Source organism: Callorhinus ursinus, unplaced genomic scaffold (assembly GCF_003265705.2).
Source record: "Callorhinus ursinus isolate GAN/ISIS: 27379988/994484 unplaced genomic scaffold, GSC_fseal_2.0 scaffold5, whole genome shotgun sequence".
NCBI classification, from domain to species: Eukaryota; Metazoa; Chordata; class Mammalia; order Carnivora; family Otariidae; genus Callorhinus; species Callorhinus ursinus.
In genome coordinates this window covers 34,230,408-34,251,417 of record NW_027397067.1, presented here as the reverse complement: position 1 = coordinate 34,251,417, position 21,010 = coordinate 34,230,408, and the positions used below count along the sequence as shown (strand labels likewise).

Below are 21,010 nucleotides of genomic sequence, written 5' to 3'. Positions count from 1 at the left end.
CATAGAGATGGCACAAGAATGGATGATATTACTTGTAGAGGCTGGGAAGAGTGATATGGGAAGAGGACTTGAAATGAGATTATTTCCTAGGTAGATGCAGTAGAAGAGAGGAGACTATTTGCAACAGAGAGATTGAACAAACGTATTGTGGAGCCAGTTAAATAAGCAATTGGAAGCCAAAGGGGATTAATGAGTAGGTAAAAAAGAAGCTTCCTTGGAAAGGGAGTAATCCAGGCATCAGTGAACACAATAAGGTGAGGGAACAATTGCAGTAATGAATGGTTGAATGAGCAAGCTAGCTAGAAAGTTAAGAGAAGGGTGATTTTCAGTGAGTGATGTTGGAGGTTGTACTGTTTCACCTGGAAGACAAGTCCTTGGTGCAACCGTGGGACGAAATGGCTATGGCAGAAATGAATGTAAATATCCACATCAAAGTTAAAGTCTCCTAGGATGATGGCTGATGTTGGGGTAGAGAAAGACACAGAGTCTCAGACACAGAGTCCGCAATAAATGAGGGGGATATGACTGGGGAGTCAGTGGATGATTGCAATGAGAAAGGGTGGTTTAGCTCACTGGTAGAAGCCTCCACACAGATGTGGTTTTTCTTCCCGTTTTATTGAGATATAATTGACATACAACAGTGTATTAGCCCAATGTGTACAACATAATGATTTGATATATGTATAAATTGCAAAATGGTTACCATAATAAGTTTGGTTAATGGCAATCACCTCATATAGTTACAAACTATTTTTTCTCATAATGAGAACCTTTAAGATCTACTCTCTTAGCAACTTTAAGTATACACTGCAGTATGGTTAACTATAGTCACCATGCTGTACGTTAGATCCCCAGGATTTATTTTATAACTGGAAGTTTGTACCTTTTGATCACCTTCACCCATTTCCCCTATGGCCCACCCCCTACCTCTGGCAACCACCAATCCGTTCTCTGTATTTATGAGTTTGTTTTTTTTATATCCCACATATAAGTGAGATCATACAGTATTTGTCATTCTCTGACATCTCATTTAGCAGAATGCCCTCACTGTCAATCCATGTTGTAAAAAAATGACAGTATTTCCTTCTATTTTACGGCTAAAAAATATTATCTCTCTCTCTATCTATCTATCTATCTATCTATCTATCTATCTATCTATATATCTATATATATATCACATTTTCTTTATCCATTCATCCATCAGTGGACATTTAGGTTACTTCCATGTCCTGGCTATTATAAGTAATGCTTCAATGAATAAAGGGGTTTAGATATCTTTTGTTTGTTTGCTTGTTACCTTTGGATATGTACCCAGAAGTGGGATTACTGGATCATATGATAGTTCTATTTTTAATTTTTTTTTGAGGAACCTCCATACTGTTTTTCATAGTGGCTGCACCAATTTACATTCCCACCAACAGAGCACAAGAGTCCCTTTTTCTTCACATCCTCACCAGCACTTGTTATCTCTTGTCTTTCTGATAATAGCCATTCTAATAGGTATAAGCTGATACCACTTTGTGGTTTTGATTTGCATTTCCCTGACAATTAGTGATGTTAGTACCAATTAGTGGTGTTAGTATCTTTTCATATACCTGTTGGCCATTTGGATATCATTTTTGGAAAAATGTCTGTTCAGTTCTTCTGCCCATCTTTTAATAGGATTGTTTTTTTGTTTCTGTTTTTTTCTTAAATTTTTTATTGTTATGTTAATCACCATACATTACATCATTAGTTTTTGATGTAGTGTTCCATGATTCATTGTTTGTATGTAACACCCAGTGCTCCATGCAGAACGTGCCCTCTTTAATACCCATCACCAGGATAACCCATCCCCCCACCCCCCTCCCCTCTAGAACCCTCAGTTTGTTTTCAGAGTCCATCGTCTCTCATGGTTCGTCTCCCCCTCCGATTTCCCTCCCTTCATTCTTCCCCTCCTGCTATCTTCTTCTTCTTTTTCTTTTTTTTAACATATATTGCATTATTTGTTTCAGAGGTACAGATCTGTTTTTGTTTTTCTATTGAGTTGTATGAGTTTTAAAAAATATTTTTTTAAAGATTTTTTATTTATTTGACAGAGACAGACACAGCGAGAGAGGGAACACAAGCAGGGGGAGTGGGAGAGGGAGAAGCAGGCTTCCCGTTGAGCAGAGAGCCCGGCACAGGGCTCAGTCCCAGGACTCTGGGATCATGACCTGAGCCGAAGGCAGACGCCAAACGACTGAGTCACCCAGGCCCCCCTTAAAAAATTTTTGGATATTAACCCCTTATCAGATATATGATTTGCAAATATTTCTCTCCCTTTTCATTTTGTTCACCATGCAGAAGCTTTTAGTTTGATCTAATCCCATCCGTTCATTTTGCTTTTGGTGTCAAATCCAAAAAATCATTACCAAGACTGATGTCAAGTTGCTTACTGCCTATGTTTTCTTCTAAAAGTTTTATGGTTTCAGGTGTTATGTTTAAGTCTTTAGTCTAATTGGAATTGATTTTTGTATGTGGTGTAAGGTAGGGATCCACTTTCATAGCATGTGACTATACAGTTTTCCCAGCACACTTTGTATATTCTTGCCTCCTTTGTTGTAAATTAATTGACCATTTATTTTTCTTTTTAAAACCAGGAGTAGGAGCTGGGGCTGCTATGGGGGGTAAGGAGCAAGATCTAAAAGTGGTATGGGAAGCGAAGTCACTGTTCCCACTTTTCACTCCTATGTTACATGAAAGGTAAAAGAAGGAATGTCTCCCTTTGAGAGTGTTCTGCAAAGTGTAGAGAACATCCAGGTTTCAAGTAAGGCAAGGAGATTGAGGAAGTTGAAAATGGAAATACATAATTGTTATTTCTGAAAAGCATAACCAAAGTGCTTGGGAGACAGGAAGTAATAGGGCTTGGGGTTCAAGCCATCTGGAGATGATAGGTTGGTTTAACAAAGGAGGTTTTTCATGAGTAATAACTGGCAAAACCAGGAATAAGTGAAAGGTGGATTAATTTCCTCTTGGGGGATGGTAAGTGTTTGGGCTTGGTAGCAGTGCCAGAGGTTGTGGTGGGGAAGTAGGTATCATTTTCCTAGTGGTCCTGTCTTCCAGGGAGTTTATTGAATGTGGCAGGTGTGGTTGGGGAAGTTCTGTGAGTGGTTCTGAAGGAGGCAATGCTCTTAATTAAGTATGCTTTGATGTTTGGTTATCTATCTCTCACCTAACATTGAATAACTGCTTTGTTCCAATGGTCATGGCTTTCCAAATTTTGTTCCGCCAGATGATAACCATTACTGTACATTTACCTAGGTTTGTTTTATCCATCCATTTCCTTCAATATCAGTCTCAATATTTAGAAATGCTTGTTTCCTTAGCTGAGTTTCTTAGGTCATGGATGATAAACCTGGCCTGGTGATTTCTTTGGCACTCAACTGGCTCTCCATGTGACCTCTAACAACCTCATTGCAATGTGAAAGTTCGCCTTCAGAGTTTCCTGATGCAGGACCTGAGAAAAAACAAATGAACACTAGCATGCTAAGAGTCAAAGATTACTTTCAATATTTTCGTAACCTATTTCCTTTCTACTGCAAAATGGCCAGAGATTACTTGCTGTTATTTGATAGCTATGGGGTGTAGAGAACTTGAGAATTTGTCAAATTTTAGGCATGGACATAAGAGTTAAAATTTAGAAATAAAAGACTATGAATTTGAGCTTTCCTATGCTCTGTAACCTTGCTCTGCATGTTGTGTTTACCCCTGAGGGTGAAATGGTTCAGCTTGATCAGCCAGCCCCACAAAGATGTCTAAGCCCAAATCCCTCCTGGCTTTTGTTTATGTAACACTCTCTCCTTGGCCTTATCAGAGATAAGCCAGAGGGCAGCAATCCTTATCTAGAAATACAGCTAAAGGTTTCTGCCTAACTTGCTGATGCCATTTACTTTCAGGTCTTCAAAGAAGAAAGACAGGTTTTAATTCAGAATTACCTACAGCTAGTAAAGCTGTCTCATTCCTGTGCTCCTGGTATAGTCCTGAGAAAGGGAAGGCCTGGGCAGAGCCTTCTTGGTACATGATGCCACCCTTATTGCCTGTTCTTGACTGGGCCTAGATTAGTTTGATTATGAGTTGCATTTGCTTGTTTATGTATATTACTCTTTGCATAGTCATTAAACCTCAGGTCCCATGCTTTATTGTCTGCTTTAAAAGTAAATAACAAATACGGCTAGTGCCATCTATGCTCAAGGAAAGATAAAGAACCAAGATCCCTGGAGCTGTGATCCCCTCTATATCCTGCAAAAATATTTCACTCTAAAAACAATTCTGTAGAAACACACATGAACTTCTCTTAGACAACCTGACACTGCTCACAAAAATTTGGAGCTACTTTCCCAGAATTATCTACAGAGCCACTTCATAAGCCAACCAAGAAAATATGGTTCGTTCTCTGACAGTCAAAGCCTCAATCTTAAAAACAAAACAATCAGGGTGCCTGGGTGGCTCAGTTGGTTAAGCAACTGCCTTCGGCTCAGGTCATGATCCTGGAATCCCGGGATCGAATCCCACATCAGGCTCCCTGCTCAGCAGGGAGTCTGCTTCTCCCTCTGACCCTCTCCCCTCTCATGCTCTCTCTCTATCTCATTCTCTCTCTCAAATAAATAAATAAAATCTTAAAAAAAAAAAAACAAAAAAAACCAATCAGTACAAACCCCCTATTATTATCCAGTTTGGTCCCCCACCTTACTTATAAAAACTAGCTTTCAGTGAATTTTGAATATTTTCAAAATACCAAGATGTCTCCCAAGGTAATGATTTGTCACTGTTGAAGACACTGGTACATCGAATTCGAACAACTGAATTGAGGGTCAGAAGTTGAGTTGGGAGTTCTTACACCCAGGATGCTGACCTTGTGAAAGTCATTTACTTTTTTAAGTCTTCATGTCTTCATTTGTCAGACATGGTTAATAATGATCCCTTGAGTTATGTCTTGAGGTCCTATTAGGTGTGCTCTCTGCACATACAGCATGATGACTCCTTTTTCTTACAAGGAGTGGATTAGACAGTGTTTGTGCACTGGTTCCATGACTGACAGGTGTTATATAATTAACATACTTCAGGCCTGGAAACAAATGAAAGGAAATTCTGGAATGTTTTGATCATTGGTGGCTTCACCAGAGTAAATATTTGACTTACCAAGGTGCCTGGAACCCAGTGAATATTTATCAAATGGATAAATTTACTGAGTACTGGGACTTCAGGAGAAAATCAATAGCCTTACTCATGTCCTGGTAGAATCTGTGAATAAATGACTGAATGAAAATACTTACTGGTAAAATATAGATTCTTGCATGTTAAGGGAAGTATCTGACATTATTTAACACTTGCATTTCATACTTTAAGAAGGTTACACTTGAGGTTTGGTTTCCTGTAGACAAAAATTCTGATTAATAATTAACTAAAGAAAATAAAAAAGGAAATATTTCTGATTCTCTTTCTTAGCCCGATCATCCACTCTGGCCTCCGTTTGAGGATAAAAAGCCATTCCTTCATTTATTACTTCATTGATCACTTTATCGAGCACTTTTGTGTGATGGGTGCTGGGGCAGATCCTGACTGAGACATTCTCCCAGTCTTTGTGAAGCTCACATTTGTACTTTGCAACTTTCTCAAATCCAAAGGCTCTTCGTAGGCAGATAATCACAGCCAACTATAGTGTTGCATCCCTCCCCACCAACTATTTCCCTAATAATAGGATCATCATCTTACTGTTGCCTGGAAAGGCCTCTACTGGCAATACAGAAAGGGATTGACCTGGAGAATTGAAACCAGATCAGAAAAGCCCCCTACACAGGGGTTATGACTTTCAGGGTCTCAGATAGCTACCCACTGTCATTTCTCAATTGTAATAATAGGAATAATAATAACATAATAAATTCATATAGTGCTTTAGGCATTATCTTCATTTCATATATAAAAACTGGGACTCAGAGAAACAACTAAGCATAGTTGGGAGGTGACCTTGTAAGGGTAATTTAGGTCTCTTCATTCCCAGCCCAGGGCACATTCAAACATACCATGATGTCTTTCTTCTAGCTACTACTTTACCCTTCATTTCTGTGTTAAAAATTCACAAATTATATGCTAGAAAAGAAAAATGTGATAATTTTGCTCACAAATGAAAGAATAACCTAGAATTTAATCTGAGGATTGCTTAATTGACAGGTTCATGGACATTAAGAAAGTCAGCTTTAGTGACTAAGGATAACATCCAGAAATGCTTTATCAACAAACTCTTACATATGCATATGATAAACATTTTATTTATCAGAACCCACAAGAAGTGTATAGAAGACACTTCAGAATTGGTGTGATTTATTTGTTCTAAATAAACTAACCAAGTATGGTTAAGAATGGATCCACGCAAAGATGTGTTTTACCTTGGGATTTTTACTTAATTAGCTTTAAATCAGTGAGACACCACCTAAGCTAGCATCCATAAGTGAGGTGATTTTTATATTGATGATATGACCAGATGTATAGGTATTATGACAGCAGAGCAGGCTAATGGAGAAGTTGCCTGACTGACTTTGTGAGGGTCTCTGAGTCATTCAGTTGAATCATACCAGAGCCCTATGCATGGGGTGGGTCTAAACTTTCAAGGGTGCTCAGAAGATAAGTAGCAGCTTTTTTATTTTAACTGAGGGGCTTTGAAGTTGGAGAGCCCCATTTGAAACCTAGCTCCACTGTTTGTCAACTGTGTGCCTCAGATTCTTCATAATCCTGTGTCTCAATTGCCTATCCGTAACATGAAAATAATGATTCCTGCATCATAGAATTATTGGGAGGATTAAATGAGACATTATTTACCAAGCAGTTAGCATCCTCTCCGGCACACAGTTGTCATTCAGCAAATAAAAACTTTTAGAGATATAGAAGGAAAAGCTATTACATACATACTGGCCAGTGAATACTCAATATCTGTTCTAGTGAGAAAGAAAAAAAGACATGTAAATATCCAATGATTCATGCACACCGAAGTAGGAGAGAATCCAAAGGAATAGGTCCTATATCTGAATATCACATCAACTTTCAAAATGCAGGCTCAGTATTGGGCAATGAATGGGTCCTGTCATAAAGAGCCCTGGCCTTCTTTGGCATTATTACACATTCCTGACAAGAAGAACTATAAATCCATGTACATAGGTTATCATATTTCAACCTAAGCACGAGTGGAGTTAATTCTGGGAAATATGATGCAAACCTACCAAAAGGTTTTGCCTAAGGGATTAAGCAGCCAGCTGGGAGACTTCTTCAGAAGGGAGGAGACAGTCAGATCAACCCATCTGGCCTCGTTACGAAGCCCTTGTGAGGAGGTCATCAGTGGTAAAGCACAGTATGCTATTTATCATTCAGTGCAGCTTGGATCCATTGGGTGTGGGAATTTAAAGTAATCTGAAAGAGCTATTGATCCATATTACTTGGGGTCGAATCATGGTTTTATTGCTTACTGTCTGGCTCACCTTGGGCAATTTTACCAGTATTAGTTTTCTACTGCTGTGTAACAAATTAACCTACTTTATAGCCTTAACACAACACCCATTTACTAGCTCACAGTTCTGTAGGTCAGAAGTCCAGGAGGGTGTGACTGGGTTCTCTGCTCTCTGGGGTCTCATAGGGCTGAGGTCAAGTTGTCAGGAAGGCTGGGCTCTATCTAATCTGGAGGATCTGGGGCAGAATTCATTTCCAAGGTCATCCCTGTTTGTCTGAGGTTCCATTTTGTCACCGTCAGCCTCTAACCACTATCTCTCCTTGAAGCCCATCTGCATTCTTTGTCACATAACTTTCCTCCATATTCAAAGCCAGCAATTGCATGTTGAGTCCTTCGCATGCTTAAAATCTCTCTGACTTCCCCTTCTGCTTGCAGCTGGAGAAAACTCTTCTTTTAAAGAACTCACTTGACTGGGTCAGACTTATCTGGGTTGATCTCTGAACCTTAGGGGAAATTGACTTGGAAATTTAAGTACATCTATAAAATCCCATTAACAGTAGTGCCGGCATTAGTGTTTGACTGAATAACCAGGGAATGGAATTTTGGAGGTTTCCTCTTTGGGATTTTGCCAGCCATTATTACTTAACCTCTCTGCCTCAGTCTCCTCATCTATAAATTGGGATAATAATGCTGCCTACTTCACGAAGTTGTTGTAAGGGTTAAATGGTGTAATATATGTAAAGCGCCTATAACAGTTCTGGCACATAAGAACAGCATTATTATTTTATTAGTAGTAGTAGTTTTGAGGCCTCCTGGCCCTAATCCTAAAGTTGGCACCTAGGCAACTCTGTGGTGGTTCCAGGGGTGAGTAGCAGAGCCTGTAGAAGTGGTATTGGAAACAGGGCAGAGAAAGACATATCTGGTAGGAGAGCACAGGGATGTCACAATGACAAGCAGATAGGAACCCAGTAGAAGGGGGCACAACCAGAAAAGGAAGGAATAAAGGACAGAGCTCACTTGTGGCTGACCAGTTAATCCTGAGCACACTGGTGATATCTTCCATGGATTCCCAGAAATGCTCAAGGGGGTACCTTCCAAACTAAGCTCTAGTTGTGTGTTAAAATCCCTGGGGAGCTTTTCAAAGACACTTAGCCTGGGCCTCACCCTAGACCAATTAAATTAACCTTTCAGGCCTGTGTCTAAATAGATTTTTAAAAGCTCCCTAAGTATTTCCATGCACTAACAGGTTATAAAACTACAAGGCTAAAGGGAACTAGGAAAACACAAAGTACTCCTGAAAGACATCAAAGAACTATCATTCCTTACTGATCACACTATCTAGGGCTAAACGTGAGACAATCAAATCTCTTTTTTCTTTTGGGCTGAGAGCACCTGGCCTTCCATGGGGGGCAAATGGAGAGCAGTTCTGGCCTGGCTGTAGCCAAGGTGGGTTAGCAGCAGGGAGAGACAGTACTTCAGGGGGAATGATGGGTAGGGGAGCAGTGTGAGGAGAAATGGGCTTACACTGGAAGCAGCCAGCAGTGTAGGGAACTTCTCTCTCTGGTCAGTCCCACATTGGTTACCAGCCAGCACATAACACTAGTACTGGGCATGTGCTGGGGGTCTAGACTCAAAGTAACAAATGTCATGGAACTGGAGCTAATCCCACTGTGGCTGTTACTGAAATCTTTGACCTTCCCTGTAATTGCCCTGGTCTAGGGAAATCAAGGTTACATGTAGGAGTCAAGTTTGCTGGGTTGGTTTTTTTGTTTGTTTGTTTTTTGTTTTATTTTCATCAGCAGACTCGTCTTGGCTGGCATTAAAGCTGAATTAAGAGCATGTATCAGCTGGGTGAAATGGAAAGGATAGCTGGAAGTTGGTTCAATATGTTTACAGTGAGGAGGTCAGCTCAGGATTTCAACTTGGCCTTTGCTGATCCATAGGGAAGACAAACTATATAACGATGAGTTAACAATATATTAAAATGTGTGTGTGTGTGTTTTCTGGAATGTCTCTCTTTCAGAAATGCTTTCATGAGTCCTTCACAGCCTATTTAATAGTACTTAGAATTTATTTTTTTAATTATATTTATTCATTTATATCAGCCCTTTTTCCAAAAACAATTTGGATTACTGATCCATTTATAAACTCCTACATCAATTTTTTTAAAATTTTAAAATCTTGATAATTTGTACTTTAAAGCATTTGATGATACCATTTTTATTTATATAGTTTTCTAGTAAAATTTAACTTTTAAGCATGCCCTTGAATGATAATATTGCCGTAGGGTCTCATATAAAGTGCTTTTAAACTTTATCTTTAAGGCACTTTCCTGAAAAGTACATTTCCTGGCCAATTATACCCTACTTGATCTGGGGTCTTTGGCTAGCCAAGATATTGGTGGAAGAAGTTGTGTGAATCCAAGACTGGGCACTTTCACTTCTCTTCACGGTGAACTCAAAACCCAAGGCAATCCTTGAATATTCTTTTCCATCTTTAAATTGGTTTTCTCTGTGTGCCCACTTGACATGCCTTCCTGTCTTAGGGCTCAATGCAGATGTGAATTATTAAAGATCAAACCAGTAGACTGATCAAATGGAAAACCAGATTATGGGCTGCAGAGATCTTTCAGCCCCAAGCCCAAAGTGAGGAGAAGCCTGGGCCAGAGGACAAAAAGATCCAAAGTGATTCCTGAAACAGAATCCAGCACTCTAAAACATCTAGACATATGATAACAAATAGAAAACAACAGTTTTTGTTTCTTCTTTAAGATCTGTCTTAACTAAGGGCTTATCAAAACCTTAGTCCCCAAATCAAGCAGATAGAAATATAATATAGAGGTCACTCTAACAGCTATATTCTCAAAGCCACATTGTTCCCATAGTTGTGAAATATGTGTGTTTTCCAAATTATATGGAAAAATAATTAGCTAGGATTGCTTTTAAAAAATATTAATTTTTTAAAATTTGTTTTGTACAATTAATGTAGTTGGGTTAAATTCATCATTCTTCGGATGTTTTTAATCATTCTTTGGATTTTTAGTAGTATTCATCCAAAAAAGCATTTTTAAATGCCTTTAAAATAAATGTAACAGGATAGGGCATCATCAGCTCCATGCCCAAGCACAGAAACCAGCCCTGAGATGCTTCTCACAGCCATTGACCCAGACTGGACAGCAGAAGCAGGCTGCAACTTACTGCATTCTGAGCTCAGCTACCTTTCCAATAGAATCTCTAGTTTTTAAATATAACTTATGGCTTTGTAGAAAATCAACCGGTGATCTGAATTGCTAGAGATCTAATTTAGCTATTCCAGATTTTTTTTTTTTTTCATTTTAAAAATGCAAAACTGCCTGAGAATGTTGAAGTCCCAGCAAGAAAAGGCCAGTGCTATTTTGGGCTGTCTCTTAAGACTATCACAGAGAAGGGAGGGAGGAAAACGGAGGTAGACACATCTGGGATGCTATTTTCAGGCTCCCGGATTCCAGAAAGACTCTGGAAAGCTGGAAAGAGACCAGAGTGTAAAAGGAAATGATTAATGAGTGAAGTCGGGGCAGAAGAACTCTAGATTGCTTTTTCAGAATATGACTGAGACCTTGAAAACCAGAGAGAACAAGAAAAAGCAGGAAAGAAACCCTCACCTGTATCAGTCCCTGGGGTTGGGGTGGCAGGGCTATTACACATTTTAAATGAACCAGAGCTAAAATTATGTTAAAGAGAAAGAGGGAGAAAAAAGAGAGACACTGGTCACTTTGGTTCTGAATCCCACCAAGACCTTGAAGCTTTGGATCAGATATCCTGGGGACAGAGAGGTGGCTTTCAGTCCTGGCTGCATAATCAGCTTTCCCAGGAGAGTTTTAAAAAAAAAAACACCCACGCCCTGGCCTTATCCACAAAGCCATAGTACTAAGAACAGCTTTCCACATTGTGAAAACCTGTAGAGATTACAATGATACTTGTAGGTTACATGAAAATACATTTTTTAAAAGTAATATTCAAGTCACAGATACTTTAAAATAGCAGCATGGTATTATATGTTATTGTAAAGGAAATCTGTAGTTAAATGGTTAAATATGAAAATTTTTCATTTTAATTTGAAGAATGGTAATAGTCACACAACCATTTATTATGATCTTTTAACAAAGATTATTTAGACAAAGTTATGGAGACTACCTAGAGATCAGTGCTTCTCAAACATTGATTTGCAAAGGAATCATCTAGTTGATCTTATTATCTGTTTCTAAGTTGTGGCTGATACTGCTGGTCTAGGCATATTATGTGGAGCAGCAGGGCTGCAGTATTTTAAATTGCCTCCTTTCCCATAATCTCAGACCTGGAAAACCTCCAAAAATGATTTCTATGTGAGATTTATCACGTTTATTTCCAATCCAGGAGGGTGGAGTTGGAAGAAGAAAGACTTCTTCTTAATGTATCATAAATGACTCAACGTTTACCTTAAAAATATATACGTCATGGGGAAAGACTTTTTAGTTAAAGAAATTTCATACCTTCTGTGCCCCAAAAGAGTTAATTCATGCACTCCAAAATTATGTCTTGACTTGAAGTGAAATGTTAAACGCCATAAATAAACCATCAGCACAAAAAAAGCAGCAATTTTTTTACACTAAGAAAATAACTTGTTCCTCATAAGTCTGGCTGTCCTGCCCTCACAGCTAACATAAGGTGCGAGATACGTGGTGAGGAACATAAAGAGGCCACAGGGAGAGCCAAGGGAGGCCTGGGAGCAGATGGACTTGGAGTTAACATCTTAAAAAATGTTTCAGATCATCCACCATACCTAAGAATATTGCACATGTTCTTTGGGAAATGTTTTCTTTTTTCTTAACACAAGTGAATTAAGCAAACACAGATTCTCCCCTTTAAATAAAAGCATACTACCACAGGCTCGTTGTTTCTTTTTAGGAATTTCTTTTAAATAAGACTTTCTTTAAAAATGGTAATTCCTTACCAACTTTTAGTTTAGTTTTTTTTCCTCCCTTTAAATTTTAATTTTTTGAGCCTTCAAAATACCTGTAAAGTGTCGGGGTGGTATGTTTTCAAACGTTCCTAAATTTTTGGCACAAAGAACAGACTAATTTAAAGCTAATTTAAAGCCCAAAGTATTTTAAATCCATGGCCACTATGCTTATAAGTCATCTAAGATGTTCTTAGAATCCAATAGAATACGATAATAAGTAAATAGTGTTTGATCAACTGGTAGAAATTAAAGAGGAAGTAATATACTCTTCCTATTGGATACTCTTTTCTTTTTTTTTTTAAAGATTTTATTTATTTATTTGACAGAGAGAGAGTGAGAGAGCACAAACAGGGGGGTAGCGGCAGGGAGAGGGAGAAACAGGCTCCCCGCTGAGTAGGGAACCCAATGCTGGACTTGATCCCAAGACCCTGGGGATGAAGTCAGTCGCTTAACTGACTGAGCCAGCCAGTCGCCCCATACTGGATATTTTTTCTAATCATATTCCCAAATATTCACAGTCTTTCTTATTTCAAAGACCACATGAGAGTTACTCAAAAAGGTAGTAGAAATTGCTCTGGACTTGGAGGTTGTGTTCTTGCCAAAGTTGCCCTACTAAAAGAAAGGTTAGAAAACACCGTATTTTTCCACATCCTTGTCCCAGTGGCTCTTGCATGCACTGATCTAAGAATGTCTGTGTTTGAGCACCCAGCATGGTAGCCACCAGCAAGGTGTGACCACTGAGCACTTGAAACATGCCTTGTCCAAATTGAGGTGTCCTGTAAGTATAAAATATGTATTCAATTTCCCAGACTTGGTATAAAAAATAATATAAAGAACCTGTTAATAATTTTTATATTAATTTCATGCTGAAATATTAGTATTTTGTATATATTGGGTTACATAAGTTATTAAAACAATTTTCACTTTTTGTTTTTCATCTTTTCAAAAGTGACTACCACAAAACTTAAACTCATATATGTATACATATTGGACAGGGTAATTACATAGTAATTATCTAGATTATTCATTTTATTTTGGAATAATATTCTATTTATTGAGTATTTGTTATCCCTAAGCCAAACACTTTACCTGTATTAACTCACTTAATCTAATGATCTCCACTTTACGAGTGAGGATACTGGGCTTAGAGAGGTCATGTAACTTGCTTGAGTCACGCTTCTAGGAAGTGGGAGAGATGGGTTCAAACGGACCTCTGTCTGAGGTCAAAGCCCGTCTCTCAGCCAGGGTGTTACAGGTCAGGACCCGGGTGAGGTGAGGGAAGCATTTGACTTCAGTGCAAAATTTAAGGACACTAAAAACCTCAGTAATCAAGATATATAATATTTTAATCGCTTTTTAAAAAATCAAAATTAGGGCAAAAATTCCATAAGGAAGTAACTATCAAAATTTTAAACAAAGACAGCATTTGTTTCTGGACTTGCATGATGTGGCCCTGTTTAACCTCACCCCAATCTTGGCCTGGACCATTAGTCCACCTTCCTGAATGACTGCTCACTTCCACTTATGTGTTACCGTCTTAAATATATTCAGCTCTTGGGGAGGGGCCTAAACCTCACATTTCATAACTGGTGCTGGTGGCTCTCAGGCCTAGTGAAATACATGGGAGGTACTAATAAATACAGGAATAGCAAAAAGACTAAAAGGAAATAGACCCAAGTGTTTAGAGAGGTTTTTCTCTGTGTGTGTGGTAGGACCAGTGTGATTACCCCATCATCTATATATAAAACATTAGCCATTAAAAGCAAACATTTAAATTTTGCTGAATAAGCTGTGAACTTGATTTAAAACTGTGGGGTAAGCACATCTAGCTGAGAAAGGTACTCAAAACAACAATTTTACACAATGGATGAAAAGCCATGGCTTTCACAGCCAAACTCAACAAATTGAGTATACTATTGGGAAATCCTGGCCTCTCTGTTTAATTCCGCATTGTTCAGTGTGTGAATCTCAGGGTAGACCTTTTACAACAGGCCTCTCCAAACACCAATATGGGCCCCTGTCCCATAATCAGACGTAAAGGAACTCAATCATTCCTCTATATTGGAAGGTCTTCATCAAGAGGGCCAAACAGAATTTGCTACAGAACTTATATATCTTACCACCAAATGTACACAACCATCCATATCTCTCTGTTCTCTTTCCCAGCTACGCTGCTTCAGGAAATAACCAAACTCCCAATTCCACTTCTTAACCTCATTTCCCTGTTTATTTCACTCCCTTCTGATACCCACCCCTCTCTCTACACAGAAACTACCTTTGTTATGGTTCTCAATGACTTCCTTGTTGTCAAATCTAATGGGCAATTCACGGTTTGCTTCTTTCTTGATCTGCTTTTTGAGCTGCTTTTGACACAGTTGGCCATTGCCTCCTTTAATTACTCTTTTCTTGGCTTGATTCTCTATTCTCCTGGTTTTCATCCACATTCTTGGATATTCCTTCTGAATTTCCTCCAAAAGAATTCTGTAGTGGAAACACCCCTTCATCACTGTCTTGTCTCCGGAGCCATAAAAATTCCCCTGTCACTGATGTCTCCCCAGTCTTCATCATATATATCTATCTCTCTTCACCTTTAGAAACCTTAATTCTTACTATGGTTTTTATTGCTCCCCCAGGATCTATTCCCTTCCCTAAGTGAAAATCATTCCATCAAGGTTAGCAGGGAAAGGATAATCAGAATTTTGGGATCTAACAATCATTATAGATTATTCTACTAAAATCATCCAGTTTCTTTGTCTTCCCAATTAGCCCTTGTCTGGCTCATATTTGCCTTTGTAGCCTCAGTGCCTGGAGGAGAACCTGGCACATATTAGGTACATATCTGTGTGATTTTGGCCGGAAGTAACAAATTCCAACTCAAAATGACCTAAACAAAAAAGAAATATAGCCTATCATAGAACTGGAAGTCCAGCACAGAGTATACCAGTGGCTTCCTGATGTTAACAAGAGCTCTACTTACTTACCTCCTAGGTCATCTTCATCCTAGGGCGAATTCCATTCATCAACATGGTTGCCTGTGGGAAACAAGGGGAACTACATGACCCCTTGTTCAAGAAGAAATCCCTGTCCTTTTATTTTTCTGTACCTCTAGTCAACAGTGGATAATCAACAACCATAACTGGCTCACTCATTTTATTTGCAGGAGACAGGAGGGAGGAACACCTATTCTGAGTACATTTCCCAGATGCGAGAGTTCTTGGGATAGATGATATATAAAGCCAATCAGATTTCACATATATAATTATAGAAACCATATTACCCAGTGTAAGAAAAAAAAATCTTTGAGACTTCCCCAACACAAATCTCTCTCTACATTCCTTTAAGCCAAGACCTTCCAGAAGCAAGTTTTAAACTTTTGCTCCAAAAAATGTCCTTTATTTTACAAATCCCATTCTGCTTTTCCACTCCCCAATTCCTGGGACTATCCACCTCTCAAACCCTGAGGAATTAAAGTCTTTTCTGTGTGGTTTTCCTAAGTCTCCCCCCGAATCCCGGGGTTTGAGGAGAATATAAATATAAATAAAGATATAAAATTTCAGAAGCATTCTGAAAATTTTATTTATTAGACAAATGATCCTCCTAATCACTTTCAATTTCTTCCAACTGATTCAAGTGGCCCAAACTCCAATCACTAACCCTAAAGTCACTAAAGACAAGCCAGTTTTCCTCTCTTTATGGTGCAAACTTTTAGATGTTTCCTAGCTTTGCTGTCTCCCTTCCTCTTGCTCTATTTCAAATCTGTGTTTCCTTTCCCTTGCCTTATCTGCTATTTTTAGCTCAATGCCTGTCCTTTGGATTTGTCAGTCACATTTATCCCAGATTAAGCCCTCAGTATTTTCTCAAAGCTCTGCTTGAACTCTGCCCTAGCTGGTTCTACTCTCGACTGTCTTGGGCTGCCAGGCTCTGGGGTGCCAAATGCCTTCAGTCACCCCGCATGTGGCTACTTCTTCCCTTTCCTTGTGCCCTCTCCTCCCTTTATGTTTAAATTCCTTATTTTAATTCATATTTAGCAGTACTAGGCAGTCTGAACACTAATTTCCCCTTGTTCATCGCCCATTACGCAACCACCTACTGACAGAGGCATTTACATGATATTAACCACCCTTGGCTCTTCCAGTCAGGAGGGACAGGCTCAAGCTCAGGCAAGCAAAGCTGATTCACTCCAGTAAGCCTGGTCCCTGCTTGGTTTCACCTGAGTTACTTGGGTCTGTCTAATTGAAGATCTGGCTCACTCCATAGAAATCAATATCTGAGCTAATCATCAGCTGGATCTAACGAATTCAGGCTTGCCTGGTTTTTAACTTACGAAATTGGGAAAGTAATAACATCAATTATTAAGAAAAAGAAACATAATAATTTAGACCAGAAATGGGCAAACTTTTCTGTAATGAGCCAGTTAGCAAATATTTTTGGCTTCGTGGGCCTACTAGTCTCTCTGTTAAAACTACTCAACTCTGCCATTGCAATGTGAAAGCGGCCATAGACAAGATTAAATGAAGGGGTATTGTTGTGTTGCTACAAAACTTTTATTTACAGAAACAGGCAGTGGGCCAGACTTGGTGCGTAGGTAGTAGTTTGCCAACCACTGATCCAGATGACCAGTACGTGCGCTGACTGATGGGCCCCCCGAGGCCAAGATGTGTGCCAGGAGGATGAGAAGGGATGAAGTCCCTCTTGATGGAAGGTCAGTTTATTTGGTGGTAAATAACAGGAAAAAATTTTATATTACAACAAGCCCAGATATTTTGAAGTAGAAAACCACTTTGGACCTTGTTAAGGCAGGCTCTTGGGAACACATTTTTGACTCTCCTCTGCTATTAGGGGAACTCTGTTGGGAAAGTTTAAGAAACGCTGACTGGGAGATACTTCTATAACTAATGACTATGTGGTAACACCAATACAATCTTGTCTAATCATAGTGCCTTCATTTACCCACACGTGTCTGAAATGTGGCTCGTGCTGGACCTGTTGCATTGTCCTGAGACTAACAAGTTTTGTTCTCTTTCAGGACTTCACAGAAGTCTCTGCCTGCTGACCAGTGAGACTCTCAGACTTTCTTGGTCGTTTCTCAGAAGAATCCAGTTATTTTAGTACAGTGTCCTAAAGCTTTCTGCTGTTATTCTGCTGAGGTTGCTGCAATGATTATGTCTTTTTTTTTTAATCTTTTTTTTTTAACTGCAGTATACTTGACACACAATGTTACATAAGTTTCAGGTTAGTATGTCTTTACTGGCATATCCCACATCTGAATATTATATAGTCAATCCTTATTCTTCAGATTGCATATTTGTAATTTCACCTACTAGCTAAAATTTATTTGTAACCCCAAAATCAATATTCATTACATTTTCACGGTCAGTAGCAGACATGTGTTGAGAGGCAAAACATTGGAGTCACCCAATTTGTTAGTTCCCAGCTGAGGTCGAACAAGGTGACATCTGCCTTCTTAGTTCAGCTCTCATACTGGAAGTCTGTATCTTTTTACAGTGTATTTATTGCAACACATCTGATTTTTGTACTTTTTGTTGGGGATTTCACTGTTTACATGGCTCCCAAGCATAGTACAGAAGTGCTGTCTGAGGGGTTCCTAAGCTCGGGCAAGCTGTGATGTGCCTCACAGAGAAAACACATGTGTTAGATAAGCTTCACAAAGGCATGAGTTCTAGTGCTGATGGCCATGAGTTTAATGCTAATGAATCAACAACATACATTAAAGTGTCTTTGAAAAGAAAAACACGTAAAATAAGGTTATGTATTGATTGGTTGGCAAAAAGATTAAACCGGAGCCTCACAGGAACCTAGCTCTGTATTCCCCCTAGAAGCCACAGTTCAGTATTTGCTAATTCAGTGTCCAGTGACTTTACAGAACATAACTACCACAAATTAGAAGAATCCACTGTAATTCCATTTGCAGGGCCCTGTTACTCTGTGCTCCGTTTCAGCCATTCTCAAAGCTGCCCCATCATATTGCCGTCTACTTCTCTAAGACAGGTCCTGGGAGGTCTTGCCACTCATACCCGGATCAACATCATCAGCATCACCTGGGAGGTTGTTAGAAATGTGGGATCCCGGGCACGCCTGGGTGGCACAGTTGGTTAAGCGTCTGACTCTTGATTTTGGCTCAGGTCATGATCTCAGGGTGGTGGGATCCAGCCCTGCATCAGGCTCTGTGCTGGCACGGAACCTGCTTAAGATACTTTCTCTCCTTCTCCCTCTGCCCCTGCCCCCACCACCTTACGTGCTGTCTCTCTCTAAAAGGAAGGAAGAAAGGAAGGAAGGAAGGAAGGAAGGAAGGAAGGAAGGAAGGAAGGAAGGAAGGAAGGAAGGAAGGAAGGAAGAAATAAAGAGAAAGAAAATGCAGAACTCCAGGCTCCACCCCAGATGTAGTGAATCAGATTCTGTATTTAAACAAGATCCCTAGGTGATTCATATAGACATTGAAGTTTGAGAAGTACTCCTTTAACACACCTCCTTCTTGTCCACAATTATCTCACTGGTCACAGTTTTGTTTTTTTTTTTCTGGTTACACTAGAAGCACGTTTACTTTCCACATGCCAAATACTAGCCTCTCAAGGTCAGTTCCGTATTTCTAGTCTGATACCATCCATCCACCAACTCACGAATCCAGTAATTCAGTCAACAAGCTTTTTTTGAGTATCCCTTTTGTGGTAGATATAGTTCTGAAAATAAGATTACACAGAAAAAAGTCCTCAGAGGACCTGCATTCTGTAAGGGAGACAGCCTGCAAACCAACACCATAAATTGCCAAGTAAACAGCAAGAATAGATCCACAAAAGAGGCACAAAGGTAACATGGAGACTGGAGGAATTATTTTGAACACAAAATAATTTTAATCCCTCTCAATATGATTCAGCAAAGAGTTGTTTTAAAACATTAAACATTAATCCTTTCAAATCTAATATGTAACATCCTCTGTGTACACATAGCACAACCAGTTTAGAATAGTTTTCTACACAGGAACGAAAAATAACAATAAAAGAAGTGTAACTAAGAAATAACAGAGAATATATACAGAGAGATGGAAGTTTTTTCATATCTACTCTTCAGGTTTCTTTTAATCCTGGCATAATAATTCAATTTCCCTTTCCTTTCCTTACAGATTCTGATGATCCTGCAAAATGTGTGAGTTCCGGTCATTTTGTGATCTACTTTTATGTAATGTGACCCCTCTTCAGGCCAGAACTCTACATAAGAAATTAACCTTTTTCCAGTATGTCTTTTAAGAAGGCACAAGTTCATTTCCCCTCTTACATGAAATGATAGAAGTATAAAACAAAAACATAAGAAATATTGAATCAAATGAGCTACTGATGGTTGGACTGAACGGTCATTTAGATCTTGGAGAATAGCCTTATCCTCTGAGTACAAGAAAGCTATGGTTTAGCTTGCTATCATTTTTCACTGATTGTCACAAAAATGCCTCAAAGCTGGTCTGTATCAGCCACTTCAGTTCACCAATGAGAAACCTGAGGCACTGGAAGGTGAAGTGATTTTATTCTATGAGTCAGCAGAGCTCTGGGAAGCTGTGAGGGAATATGAGCTGTGGGCAATTTGGGATAAGACTGTTCTAAGTCAGGGAGTGACTTTATGAAGAGGTAAATTTGAAATTATTTTTTTTAAAGATTTTATTTATTTATTTGAGAGAGAGAGAGAGAGAGAGAATGAGAGACAGAGAGCACGACAGGGAAGAGGGTCAGAGGGAGAAGCAGACTCCCTGCTGAGCAGGGAGCCCGATGCGGGACTCGATCCCGATGCGGGACTCGATCCCGGGACTCCAGGATCATGACCTGAGCCGAAGGCAGTCGCTTAACCAACTGAGCCACCCAGGCGCCCGAGGTAAATTTGAAATTAAAAGCTATAATTAACTCTCTAAGCTGGAACTTTGTTCTATCCTCTTCATTTTGGAATAACGAAAACATTCTCTTAATATCTTCGAAAATAAGTAAAGAGAGGCTGGATAGAAATGTGGACCCTCTGTGAGTCGTGCATGGGTCATGAAGCTGGTGGTATTATGACATGTACAATTGGGATAGATGTGTAACAAGATAGGCGCGGATGTTCCAAAGTACATCATGAGTAACTTACACATATATTAATGTACTCCTGGGTAAAAGGGGTCTGAGCCATCCAGAAAGTATAAATAAATAAATAAATAAATAAATACAGAACTCTTCACGATTCACTTCTACAGTTGCAGGAAGCTGGCGTATTATTAAGTGATGGACTTCGATATAGAGACCAAGAGTAACAACCCGAGATAGCACTTCAAGAAGGCAGAGAGTTCGGGCGCCTGGGTGGCTCAGTTGGTTAAGCGACTGCCTTCAGCTCAGGTCACGATCCTGGAGTCCCGGGATCGAGTCCCGCATCGGGCTCCCTGCTCAGCAGGGAGTCTGCTTCTCCCTCTGACCCTCCCCCCCTCATGTGCTTTCTCTCTCTCTCATTCTCTCTCTCAAATAAATAAATAAAATCTTAAAAAAAAAAAAAAAAGAAGGCAGAGAGTTCGAGAAGCTGAAGAAACTGGGAATTTGGAGGGTACAG

At 39.4% G+C, this 21,010-nt stretch overlaps 1 long non-coding RNA gene across 1 annotated transcript in view; it reads right to left on the bottom strand.

The window, feature by feature from the left end:
- The window catches only part of LOC141372741 (uncharacterized), a 43,490-nt gene extending 27,285 nt beyond the window's left edge, over window positions 1-16,205 (bottom strand). Inside the window, exons 1-2 of the long non-coding RNA XR_012378144.1 lie at window positions 16,088-16,205; window positions 15,415-15,465 (exon numbers count right to left, since the gene is read on the bottom strand). This is a non-coding gene — a long non-coding RNA (uncharacterized lncRNA). The remainder of the gene's footprint in view (window positions 1-15,414; window positions 15,466-16,087) is intronic.
- Between the last annotated feature and the right edge of the window lie 4,805 nt (window positions 16,206-21,010).